Below are 13,863 nucleotides of genomic sequence, written 5' to 3' on the forward strand. Positions count from 1 at the left end.
TTGTGCCCAGGCTCCCACCACCAGGGTTCACACTGAGGAGACCTGGATTACTCTGATGTGGCTTCATGGGCACTCAAGTTTCTTCTTGATGCTGGCACCAGATTTTCCATTTTGCACTTTTCACTTGGAACTAAATCCTCCCTATGACCACTGGAGGCATTCTATGCCAACTCCTGGCATGGTATTTCTATCAGTCACTGGCATGCTCCAGGGAAAATTTCCACCATCAGCACTCTGCTTTAATGTTCAAAACCAGCACCCATACAAGGTCCTGGTTCGTGCAAGGCAAAGACTTGAGCCACTAGGTTACTGTGCTGGGTCAAAATGGATGTTTTTTTTTTTTTAAAGATGTATTTATTTTTATTGCAAAATCAGATATACATAGAGGAGAAAAGACAGAGAGGAATTTCTTTTGCCCACTGATTCACTCCCTAGGTTGCTGCAACAGTCAGAGCTGCATTTATCTAAAGTCAATAGCCAGGAACTTCTTCAGGGTCTCCCACGTTGGTGCAGGGTATCAAGAGCTTGGGCAATCTTGACTGCTTTCCCAGGCTACAAACAGTGAGCTGGATGGGAAGCAGAGCCACTAGCATAGATTGGCACCCATACGGGATCCTGGCAAGTGCAAGGTGAGAATGTTAGCCACTAGACTACTGTAATGGACTCAAAGTGATGCACTTTGTTCCTCAGGTTTTGGTCACAAAATATGATGCATTTGTGCCCATATCTCATTAATGTCTTCTTGTGAATGCTTGAATGATCATGTGAGTTTGACTACTGAGGTCACCCCAAGGTGAAAAAGCCCAGAACCACAGACAAGACATACACAACTGCTTCAGTCTTTAGTACCAGTGAGTGTTGGGGCCAGTCTTTAGGGGCCAGACATGAAGGTAAAACATCTGCATGTCACCTGGAATTGGCATCTGCCCCTTTGAGTCTTTCCACTTGAGCACTAGATAACACGGATTAGAGGCAAATCACTCCTTCTGACACATTCATGCACACCTAACCCAAAGAGTATGTGAGCGTACTACATTGGATATTGTTTTACAACAGAAAAATTAGAAATGCAGACTATACAGCAAAAATAGCTAGTTATTCTCTTTAGGAACAGCTGTATTTTGTTCAGTTAGGATTATTTCCCTGAGTTACCATTTCATTTCCCTTTTTAATTATCATCTACCTCTCTTCTCTTTCTCCATGAATCAATCACCATAATCTAAATGCTTCTCTGGTGATGCTAACCCAAACATTTCAGCAGCTCAGTCCACCACAGTGTATCTATCCCACTGCAGCTTAGGGGGCTCCCAGGAACACTCTAGATATATTTCCATTTAGGGCATCTCCACAAAAGCATACACTTCCACAGTGGGTATGGCTGCAAAAAAACAGGAAAACCTGAGCAGGACCTGGCATAATAGTGTAACAGTTAAAGTCTTCGCCTTGAGCACGGCGGGATCCCTACGGGCTCAAGTTCTAATCCCGGTGGCCATGCTTCTCATCCAGCTCCCTGCCTGTGGTCTGGGAATGCAGTCAAGGACGGTTCAAGACTGGACCCTGCACCTGCATGGGAAACCTGGAGGAGGCCCCTGGCTTCAGATTGACTGAGTTACAACCATTGCGGCCACTTGGGAAGTGAATCAGACAGAAGATCTTCCTCTCTGTCTCTCCTTACCGTATATCTGCCTATTCAATAAAAATAAATGGATCTTAAAAAAAAAAAAAAAAAACAAAACGAAAGAAAACCTGAGCAATGGTTTTCTAACATACAAAGCTGGTTGCCTTCACATTTCATGACACATTGTTAGAGTGTAAAACTCAATTCCATGGGGAAACTACAGTCCTGTGTCCCCTGAGGAAGCAGAGAACATAAATCATGAAGTGTGCTGGCCACGCCTGCTATAGCTAGGATTTCTTCTTCTCCTTCTCTCTCTTTCCTGGTCTTCTCAGCTATTTCCATTCTCTCCTCCTCTTTCTTCTGCCATAATTTATTCTTCCATTAATTTTCTTCCTTTCTTATACATCTTTTTATTTCATAGACCACATAATAATAATTCCATCATTTCACATATGTTGTATGTGTGACAATTTTTGCTTAAATAAACTAATTGTCCTTAGATAATGGACCTAATAATTTACAATATAAATAATGTATGAGAGCCCAGAGCGATAACGAAGCATTTAAAGTCCTTGTGTTGAACTCACCAGGGTCCCATATGGATGCTGGTTCAAATCCCTGTGGTCGTGCTTCCCATCGAATTCCCTGCTTGTGGCCTGGGAAAGCAGTCAAGAATGGTGCAAAGCTTTGGGACCCTGCACCTGTGTGGGAGAACTGGAAGAGGCTCCTTGCTTCAGACTGACTCAACTCCAGCCATTGGGATCACCTGGGGAGTGAGCCATCGGTTGGAAGATCTTCCACTCTGTCTCTCTTCCTCTCTGTATATCTGCCTTTCCAATAAAAATGAATAAATAAATCTTTATTAAAACAATGTATGAAAAACAAAATAAAGTTGAATGAAACAAATTCATTCTGATACTTGAGCACATTAACACAGACTATAAGCTGGGAAGTGGATATTAAGTTTTAGTCCCAAGTAAGAAAATAAGATTGTGAAAAGAAGAAAAAATCATACAATTATGACAGAAACATCTATCTATATCTTCCTTATAAAAACAATCTGTTTGTTTATTTTGAAGATAGAGGTACAGAAAAAAAAAAGAGCTCTTCTCTCTGCTTGTTCACTCCTCCAAGGGCCACACCAGCCAGGTTGGATCCAGGCCAAAGCCAGGAACCAGGAACTCCATCTCTGCCATCAGCACACCTCCCTGTGCACAATGTTGCCAGAGGTCTTTGATAAAGACTGTTCATATACCAAGAAATCTTCATGTTGATTTCCATACTAACGGGACTAATTTTTGGTTATCTTTTCTCAAATACTCACCAGCATTTTCATTCTACCCAATTAATTAAGCCTAAGAGGAAAAAAATCCAAATACTTTCATTCCTTTGGGAAAATTAATAATAGGAAAGTAAAAGCTCACAGTATATACTTATAAATGTTAATTAAAATGAATAAAACCAAGCAATCTAATGTTTTAATCAAGTCAATTTCGAGATTTCAAATTGAAATAATTAAGTTAAAGAGTCATTAATTAATTTGATTTTCATGGAGTTAATGGTTGTTAATTGAATATATTAATTTATTATTTTAATTGAAATTAATACATGAAATATAATGGACACATTTTATTTGATGTATATACTCACGTGCACACACACACACATAGTTCCAAATGTTTTCTTCATTAAGTTATTCCCTTAAGATAGCACAGTTCTCTTTCTCTTCCAGAGTGAAAATCCCGGTATAAATACTCAAAGAAGAAAGCAAGTCAATAAAAATGTAGCAGTAGAAGCAAATAAATAAATAAATAATAAAAAAACTGTATAGTACTTGACGAATTCATTCTTTCAGTTGAAAATGATAGTTTTTAGCAAAAATAATCAGTCAAAATTACAGTTCTTGATATTCAATTCAAACAACCCTCAGGAGAACAAACAGCACAGCTTAACCTAGCAAAACACTTTAAGGGAACACTTGGTCTCCCAGAACTGGGGAACCTGCCAAGGCCATTCATCAATACCACGAACAACAGAACAGTTTTCAAATTCATTTCAGAAGACATAATACAACCAGACTTCTCAAACCACTAGCCATCGCCATAAAATCACTTTAATCATTTATTGCCCGAACCTCCCTCCCCCTTCAAAAATTCCTTAGTTAAGCTTTTGATTTGTTACTCTGTTCCCAGAGCCTCCCAGTCCAAGACCCAACCACCAGGAACACACAGGACCACACAGCCCCATGAGATGCTATATTAACCCCCACACCACCACTAACCAAGACACTTGTTACTCTTTTACAAGCCACAATGTTACAGAAATGTTGCCATTCGAGATGGATATAATACAGAGAGAGCATTTGTTCAGTGAGTTTTCAGCAGTAGAAAAGAAAAAAAAAAAAAAAAAGAACCAAAAATGGCCAGTCACTTACTTCCTGCGTTAAAAAAAAAAAAAAAAAAAAAGTCGGCCTTTTCCACTAACTCCCTTGTCTGCTCACCCAAAGCCACAGTAATATGAAACACAGGTGTCCAGCATTTGCCAAGAACATGGAAAGGGCCCAGGGACTCTGCCCCACAGGCCACACCCACTGAAGGCAGATCAGGAACCTTCCCATTCACCCTTTACTTGCACCACCACCAGCTGCTTCCTTTCCAAGAAGAGTCCCAAGAAATGGGGCATGAGCAGCCATCCCCTCCCCAGGCTCTTCTTCTCCTTTGAAAAAAAAAAAAAAGTGTCAATTGGAGGTCACCTTGGAGACAAGTTCTGAGGAAACTGGCCAGGATCTTTAAGAAATGGTCCAAGAATTAAATGAGTGTAGCCTGCACTTAAAAGAAAGGAGAAAAGTTACCACATGTGGAGTAGAAGATACCAAGAACCAGGACAAGAAGGCGGAGCATACTGCTACCCAGAAAGATAGCATCTTTCAAGGGAGGAGGCTGGAGCTGGGGCGAACCTGGCACACAGAACCTTCCATCTTATTCCCCAACACCCCTCTTCCATTTTCAACCCACCCACCCCCAAAAGGCCACAGGTCTGTACAATCCAGGTATTTATTAACTTTGAGAGTCATCTTAAAAGCAGTTTCTCAACTGAAAAGAGGAAAGAAGCATTGCCCAGGCCAAAGAGTTTGGCAGAGCTCTGGATGTGCCAGTGCTCTGGTTTCATGGAGCCCTCACAGCCCAATGCCTTCCAAATCGCAAGGGAGGGTGGCCTGCGCTGCCTGGGGGCTCTGACAGCGGAGGAACTGGGCGCAGAAGCAGTCCCCGAGCTCCCTGTTAAACAGGAAGCACATGATGGTGTTGATGCCAGCCTGCAAGAAGGTGAGACACACTGAGGCGGACAGGTAGGCCTGGGGCATGGTGCTGGGCCGCACCAGCATCTGCAGGTAGCTGGCCAGGATGTAGGGGTCCCAGAGCAGCAGGACGAGCAGTGTTGTGTCACAGAGCATCCTGCACAGTCTCTTCTCCATCTTAAAGTCCTCCAGTAGGAGCAGGCAGCACGACCTTGCCAGACCCTGCAGCCCAGATGCCAGTGAATGTGGTTAGCATAGGTCCATGCCAAAGCCCGCTAGCCAATTGGCGGCTGCATGGCCAGTAGCACTGGGCCCATGAAAGGTCCAGTCATGGCTGATGGTGGTTTCTAGGCTCGCCGGCTTCATCTTGCAGTGATCATGGATGAAGAAGAGCAGGTAAATTTAGACAAGGTTTGTAGCACCCACCACCAAGGCTAGCAGCAGCAGGAGGCTGCGCACGTCAGGGGTGAGGTCAAGCTGTTGCTCCAGGACGCATGGCACATCCCAGTATTTACCACCATCATCCAGCACAGGTGGGAAGGCCACGGCCAGTGCCAGCATCCAGGTGGATCACACCATCATGGTGGTGCATGGCTAGCTGGCCAGGCATTCAGCAGAGAAGCCGTGGTGTGCCATGGCCAGGTAGCAAGTGACACCCAAGCAAAGGAGCAGGAAGGCAGCTTGAAAGTAGAAGAGTGTGGCCAGGAAGGTGAACAGCCGGCAGTCCACGATGCCCAGCAGCACCCCCATGGGGGCCTCTGCCCAACCAAGAGCCAGCACAACTGCTTGGAGGCAGATGAGTGCACACAGCCCTTTGGCCAGGCACAGCTGGAACAGCACGCAGTATGGGGCATGGTGCTGGGCGTGCTCCCACAGAAGGAGCAGCACAAACATGTTTTGGCAAGCCTCACGCAGAGTTGAAGGCCTAGCGAGGCCAGCTTGAGGCCCAGAGCAGCCACCTCGCCGCCACTGCTGACCAGTTTGTTCATGCTCCCCATCATGGCAACTTCCAACAGGCACTCTGCCCTGGGATTAACCCCCCTGCCTTAGCTCTCTCTGATGACCCCTCTAGCGCTCCTGTGCTGTTGCTGCTGCTGCCTCAGTGCCAGCCCTGAGCCAGCTCCAAGGGCCTTGGGGGCTCACCAGGTGCTCTCCCAGCCCCTCCCTGGCCTCCTAAGCCCCAGCCATCTCAGGAATGGTGCGCACAAAGGCTGTGGAAACCCCCCTGAGCCCCAGGCACCAGGTACTTCACTGAGGACAGGACGTTCTCCTCCAATGCCACCAAGCCCTCTCCCCTCTGCTGGAGTGCACAGAGTGGTTGCCCAACACCATATGATTCTTACCCTTCTTTCTTCACTTTATACCTTTTTTTTTTTTTTTTACGATTTGCTTATTCTTATTTCAAACTTAGATATACAGAGAGGAAGAAAGAGAGTAATATCTTGACTCCCTAAGTGACCGCAATGGTGGGAGCTGAGCAGATCCAAAGCTAGGAGCCCATATCCTCTTCCAATACTACCACACAGGTACAGGGTCACAAGGCTTTAGGCCATCTTCCACTGCTTTCCTAGGCCATAACCAGGGAGCTGGATGGGAAGTGGAGCTGCCAGGATTGAAACTGGTGCCCATATGGGATCCTGGCATGTTCAAGGCAAGGACTCTAGCTGCTAGGCAACATGCCAGGCACAGAATTAAATATGCCTTCAATCAAGTTTTTGATTTGCACATGGTCCGAATTTGCCTTCCTATAGCAATATCCATTTCAGGCCACTCTCCATTCGATCATTCTAGTAGATACAGCCAAAAGCCTAAAAAAAGGCTTTGGCATTCCTCTTTGTCACTCAGATAAACTAAATGAGTGAGTAACTATATTTTATAATTTTAAAAACATATTTATATTTTTATAATTTCATACAAATTTGCATAAGTTATGCTATTTTAAGTTTTTTGGTTGTTCCAAGATTCTAAGCATTATGAAAAATATAAAAGCTCTAACAATAAAAGCTCTAATGAATATGGCTTGAAATACATGTTTTTACACAGGCAAGATCTCCATTGAAGCATTCACATACTGCAACATATCAAGAGACTTTAATGTGAAGGAAGCAGATGATTTTCATTGTTGACCATTGTTCATTTTCAGTACAGCATATTTTTGGAAAGATGACTATAGATATTATAGATCTTAGTATAAATGATCTCCATATTACAACCATTTATCCCTGTATCTTCTCTTATATATTTTTGAAAGGGGATTGTTCCCCCCCCTTGGAAAAATGATGGCACCATATAATTCATGAGCCCGTGATGAATTTGTCTAGAAAAAAGAGATTATTTGGAATGAACCAAACTGAAGTAAGAAAAAACACCAAAACACATGGGATATAGCCAAAACAGCAAACAAACAATCAAAAAAACAGTATGGATTGTACTGGAGTTACACTTTCCATGTTGATTTCCTTATATAATAGCGAATATATGGTATTTGTTCTTTTGTGATTGGCTCATTTCACTGAGCGTAACGGTCTCTAGTTGGGACAAACTGGTGATAAATATAATAATTCCATTCTTCTTAATAGCTGAAAAATATTTCATGGAGTAGATGTTCCAGTTTCTTTAACCAATCTCCCTTGGATGCACATCTGGATTGTTTCCATGTCTTTGCTATTATAGATTGTGCTGCTGCAAATATAGGAGTATAAATCCCCTTGTCACATGCAGATTTCACTTCTATTGGGTGTAGTCCTAGGAGCAGGATACCTGGGTCATATGGCAGGATTAACCAGTCATATTTATTAATGGGAAGCTGTAATTAGATGCCTAGTAGAAAAAACTTCCAGTGGCCTCTTGGCTGCTGGTGGGTGCCAAGACAGAATCGTCTCCCAGGACAGTGGAGCACAGAGAAGACTCCAGCCCCCATTTCTGTCCCTCAGGCATGAGTTCAGGTGTCTGCCTCCTCCATTGTTGATGTGGGTGGGACAGAGGCAAATCCAAGGTGTCTGTGTGTGTTCCCCTGGCTGGGTTGTCTGGCTAGAGCATGGTTGCAGGGGCTACCTTCTCAATTCTCATTTTATGGGACAAATGGTACAAGCAAAACCTGTCAATGACAGAGCCAGCCTGGCATGCCTTGTTTGCCCATGGCTGATGGTGATGTCGGGGTCTCATCAGGGTTTATGTGGCCTGCCCACAGCAGCAAGGTTCTTGACCATTTTATAACTTGGCATCATAGTGGGTGTCGGTTTTGTGAACCCCTGGCTTGGGGATTCTGGCAATACTGTGATGCCTGGCCAACATACGTGGACTCACCTGTAAGAAAATGTCCATGTTAGACTACCGGAAAAAAAAGCGAAAATCATGCTTCAATGCTATAAACTGCTAAACACTAAAATTAGCATAGACATCAGACAGCTGAATAGTAATGTATAGCCATTTTAAGGTGTATAAAACCCAGTTGCGTATAAACCAATAATTGAAATGTCAATGAAGAAGTCACAGGATGTGGTTCAGAACTTGCATTCTTTTTTCTTTTTTTTTATTTTAAAATATTGGTTACTCAATACCACGTTAATTAGTTCCCTAATGTTATAAATTGTTACTGATGTTATGTTAGGGCTTTTACTTGATCGGGATGATGCTTTGCCACTTCTACCTTCAGACCAGAGATGGTCTCCCCAAGAAATTGTTGAACTTATCTGGACAATAAGATGCTGCACTTTATGCTTGGCAAATGCTTGCAAAGAAAGAATCTTGACTGGATTTGAACTGTGGAAATGCAACAAGGTGGAGGAATTCACCATAAGGGGAGGGTTTGGGGAGGGATGGGGGGAATCCCAGTGCCTACAAAACTATGTCACATAATGCAATGTAATCAATAAAAAAAATATGTCCATGACCTACTTAATGAAAATGGGGGAGCAGGGGACACAGACCCTGTCGTAAAAGGAGAATATAGCATCACATTTGGTGCTATAGCAGAAGAAAGAACAGAACAAACTGGACAACCATCCCAAATAAATGATGACAGCAAAACATCTCAGGGATTGGAGCCTGTGAATACTGGAAGGGTGACATGCTTGGATTGGTGAAGTGGGCAGCATTTCAGGACTATCCAGAATATGTACACGTTGAGACTCAGCAGTGATATGAGGTGGCGGTCCCTCATCTCTAGGTACTGGGACAAGTGGGAAGTCTTGTACAGCATCCTGCTTTTCTCTACCCTTCCCCAGGGAACAACAAGAAGAAATAGGAAACTTGGAAGCAATGAATTCACATAATTTTCCCTAAATCTTGGTCCTTCCCACCCTGATCAAGCATGTAATCATTATTAAAATTAAACTTCATCCTGAGCTCACCCATTGCCTCCATGGCAGTCTCCTGTGATTGCTATATCCTACCCATTGTCTACATATCGTCTCATGGGAACCTCCTGTTGCTGCCCAACCACCTGATTTCCATGACAGTATAAACTACTCTTTCTATAAAACCCATCTATCTCACAGCTCCGAGTTACTTTTATTTTTCAGGGTTACTTTCTAAGGAAAGGAGATTTGACTCCAGTTTTATTCCAAAAATTAATCCTATAACATACAACACAAGAAACAGGATTATTATGAATGTTTCCCTGACAGACATACTGGGTTGTATTTCTCAGGACAGCATGGCAAGTTAACACTGCAAATGTGGACATGAAAACCATCAATAAACAGAAAACACAAGGGCTGCAAATACACTTTGAAGCAACAGTAAAAATAAGAATTAAACCATAGATTAATCAATCAATAAGGCAGAAAGTACACTAAAAAATCCAAACACATCTTCCACAAAATGGCAAGAAAACCAGATCAAACAAATGGAAAACAGCAGCCTAAGAATATCATAGAAACAAGGAAGGAAGGGAGGAAGGAAGGAATGAAGGAAGGAAGGAAGGGAGGGAGGAGGGAGGAGGAGGGAGGGAGGAGGGAAGAAGGAAAGAAGGAAGGTGCGATCTTCTCCTGACCAGGCTCCAGGATTACAATGGAAATGTGGTCATGGAGACAACCAACAGAAAGGTCAGGGTCTAAGCAACTCCTGAAAGCAAAAATATCAAAAAAAAAAAATGAATAAGGCAAAGAACACCTTACATAATCCAAACCCCAAATCAATCAATTCACATGAGTGCTGGATGCAAAGGAGGAAGAATTACACTTTGCAGAGTGACACAGCGGCACCAAACACAAACACAAAATGCTATTCCATCAAAAACAAAATTTGGGGACACTAGGAAGGGAGACTTACTAAAAGTGACATGCAACAAAAGAAGATGTATCTATGTAAGCATTCTTTACAACAAGCTTGTAAGTAACACTTGTGGCATAATGTTCCAAATGGGGGGAGAGTAAGAAGAGAAGTTGCCAAAGAAGGGTGTGGCGGACCATTGTGGAAGTTTGACACTCATAGGATTGTAAGCCAGCTGCCATAGGTTGTGTCAAGCTCCAGATCACAGGATGATCACAGGCATGTGGATGGGTGATTTGGACCAAGAAGAAGGTGACAGAACACCAACTTTGATGGGCCAGAAAACAAGTCAAAGGTCCAAGCTCCTAACCTGAGCTCTGGCCTCAGCCCTCACTCTTGCTTCACTCACATAACCCCATGTGACTTCCTGGTGACAGGGAATATTCTGATTGGCTGCATCTCTTTGACCTCACAGGGCTGTGTGGCCATGCAACCTGTCCAATCAGCAGCTGCCTGGTCATAACAGCCCAGAATCTGGCAGCCTCAGCATTCTAGGAAAACCATGGTGACACACAGGCTCCTCAGCCTACTGGAGAAAGCAGGTGAGTGGCTCAAGCTCTGCTTTCTGTGGTCTTTCTCCCCACAGGCCTTACCAGGGTGGATGTTCAGGCTCCGTGGAAGCCAGCAGATGGTGAGTGTATGGGGTTGGGTGTCTATTGAGTGGGTGTGTGCAAATCTGCTGAAAATGTAGTGAAGCCTAGGGCTTTTTCAACAGTTACTATGAAAGCATTTTGCTTTTCCATCAATGACAATATTTGTTTATCTCTAAGGAGCCAAGTTGATCCTAGTTCTCCATTAGAGGTGATGTTTTGAAAAACACATGTCATGGAGAAAAGCCAAGTCAAGCTGATTTCCATATGCAGAGCATCTCACATATCCTATCATTTCTCTCACTTTTCCCTAACAGAATGTAGTTTGATGAAATTGAGTCACCATATTGTAATAGAGGACACTTCAGTTTGATGGTTAGTTTTATTGATGTGTTTGGGTGCAGAGTTAGGGTCAGTGTTATCATCATATCTAGGAATATTGTTGTGGTTAGGCCAAAATCTAGATTTTGGTTGGGGCTAACTTTAGTGTCAGGGTCAAATTCAGGCTTATGATTTAGATTAGCAATGGCTTTAGAATTAGGAAATCATTAGATGTAGCCATGCTAGGGCTAATGTTAAGATTAGGGTTAGTAGTAAGTTTACTGTTAGGATTGAGAGTTGAGTTATGGGTAGCCCTATGATTAGGGTTAGGATTACACTTACAAATAGGATTAGGAACAGTCCAAGGTTAGTGTTGTTTTATGAAGTAGCATTGGAATTAGGATTAATGTTAGGGATAGATTAATGTTTGGATTAACGCCAGATGTAGAGTTTATGTTATAGTTCTGGTTCAGATTCAGTTTTCTGTTACTGCTAGATTGAGGGTATTTCCACTGCGTGACATTAAAATAGAGTTAGGGTTACAATTAATGTTAGGATTAAAGCTGTGGCTACATTTAGGATTAAGATGTTTTGTGCTGATTTTAGTATTATGGTTAAGTTATAGTCAGTGCTAGAACTATTATGCTTAGAGACTGAGTAATGTTAGGGTGGGGGCTAATTTTTCTAGGATTAAAGTTAGGTCAAAATCCAGTGTCATGCTTATGATTAAGGTTTTTGCTAACATTGGATTTAGGTTTAGTGCTACAATTAGGGTGATGAGTAGAGTTATCATTAGGGTTAGGTTTAGAAATACAGCTGGGGTAGGTTTATTACTATGGCTAGGCTTCAAATTAGGGTTTGAGTTAGAGCTAGGTTTAGGTTTAGGGTTAGGTTACTGACTAGGTTTTGAGTTGTGTCATAGTTTAAAAGCTAGGTTAGTATTAGGACTGGGGCTAGATTTGGATTAAGATTAGAGTTATCTCAGGGTTAGTTTTTATGATTAAGATTAGGTTTATTCTGAGTAGGATTAGAGTAAGGGCTATGGTTAGTATTAGAATTAAGGCTAGTTCAGGTTGAGTTTAGGATTAGAGCCTAGTTTAGAGTTAGGATTATGCTTCCAGTTTGGCTATAAAAAGTCAAAAGATTGAGTTAGTGTTATAGTCAGGGCTAGGAATAGGCTAAGATGAAGTTTAAGGCTGAGGTCAGATTTAGAATTAGAGTTGGCTCTTGAGTTTATACTTTCTATAGTTACAAACATAATCCTAACTCTCATCTGGCCCTCATGTGAACACTAACCAAATCCATACAGTAACACTAACCTGATTTCTAATTCTAAATCCAGCCCTGATTCTAAATCTAGTCCTACCCCTTATCCTAACCTTAATCCTATAATACACTCTAGGCCTATTTTAGTTCTCATACCATCACTATCCCAAACTTTAATTGAAACCCTAATCCTCATAATAATCATGCCATAACTCAAACCCTAACCCTACCCTAAACCTAAACATAGTCCTAACTCTTACCATAGCTCTAAGCCTAATCCTAAATGAACCTTAGAACATAGCCTTCATCCTGTCCTAACCCTGACACTTGCCCTATCATTTACCTTAGCTCTTACCCTAACTGTCACACTGACTAATACCAACTGTGGTCCTAGCCCTAACTCTAATCCTAGCTCTAAATCCTTGCACTAACCTTTGCCTTAGTCCTAATGCTAATCTGTCTCTAACTATAACCATTGAGCTATCCCTAACATTAATCATAACATGATTAATCATAACACCAATCATAGCCATAGTCCTAACTCTAATTCTAGGCTTCATCCTAACACAAACCTGAGCCAACCCTAACCCAACCCTAAGAGTAATACCAAATCACAGCCCTAACACTAACCTTAACCATAAATCTAATATCAATGATCACTCTAGTTTTAACTCTAATTCTAACTTTAATCTCAGCCTTAGCACTTGCCTTAACCCCAGCCCTAATGCTAACACTAATGTTAATTCTAGTGCCAACTGTAGCACTGGCCAAAAGTTTAATACTAACACATACATAACACTGCAATTTACCCTAACCCTAACTGCAATCCTAACTCTAATGTCAGTAAAATTTCTAGCCTTAATTTTATGCTAATTCTAACTTGCTGTAAAACTAGCCCTAATTCTAATCTTAACCCTAATGTTAATACCTATCAGATTTACACTTTGTCTTAACCCTATCACAAATAATAGACCTATTCCTTGTCCATCTACACTATTAGCACTCACCCTAATCCTAGCCAAATCCTAATCCCATTTTTTTAAAAAATGTAACTGAAATATGAGCATTAAAGCTAAACATAATACCAACCACAGCCATCACCCCAACTCTAACCCCAGACCTAAACACAACACTAAAGTTTCCATTAATCCTGAACCTAGTCCTAACCCTAAAACAAACCCTACCCCTAAGGCCAACCCTGTCTGTAACTCTAAACCAAGCTCTCTACTTTACCTAACAAACCCCTAGACCTAATAATGACCCTATTCTACTACTAAGAGCATCCCTAGCTCAAACACAAATCAAACTCCCAAAGCTAACCATAACTCATGCAATAATCATAGTCATAGACGTGTGTGTGTGTGTGTGTGTGTGTGTGTGTCCCTTCAAACACAGTTACTAAATCATTCTTCCCCATCCCTGGCCCCAGCCCCAGCCACCCGTTTTGTCTGGGTTCCTTTTCTAGCCAGGGATGCAGCACACCTGAGCATCTTGGTGGT

General features: G+C 42.2%; 1 pseudogene; it reads right to left on the minus strand.

Moving 5' to 3' along the window:
* Nucleotides 1–4,793: 4,793 nt before the first annotated feature.
* On the minus strand, nt 4,794–5,911 carry LOC121149141 (annotated as a pseudogene).
* Nucleotides 5,912–13,863: the final 7,952 nt, after the last annotated feature.

The sequence above is a fragment of the Ochotona curzoniae genome, unplaced genomic scaffold (assembly GCF_017591425.1).
Source record: "Ochotona curzoniae isolate NIBS_2020 unplaced genomic scaffold, NIBS_Ocur_1.0 contig_1893, whole genome shotgun sequence".
NCBI classification, from domain to species: Eukaryota; Metazoa; Chordata; class Mammalia; order Lagomorpha; family Ochotonidae; genus Ochotona; species Ochotona curzoniae.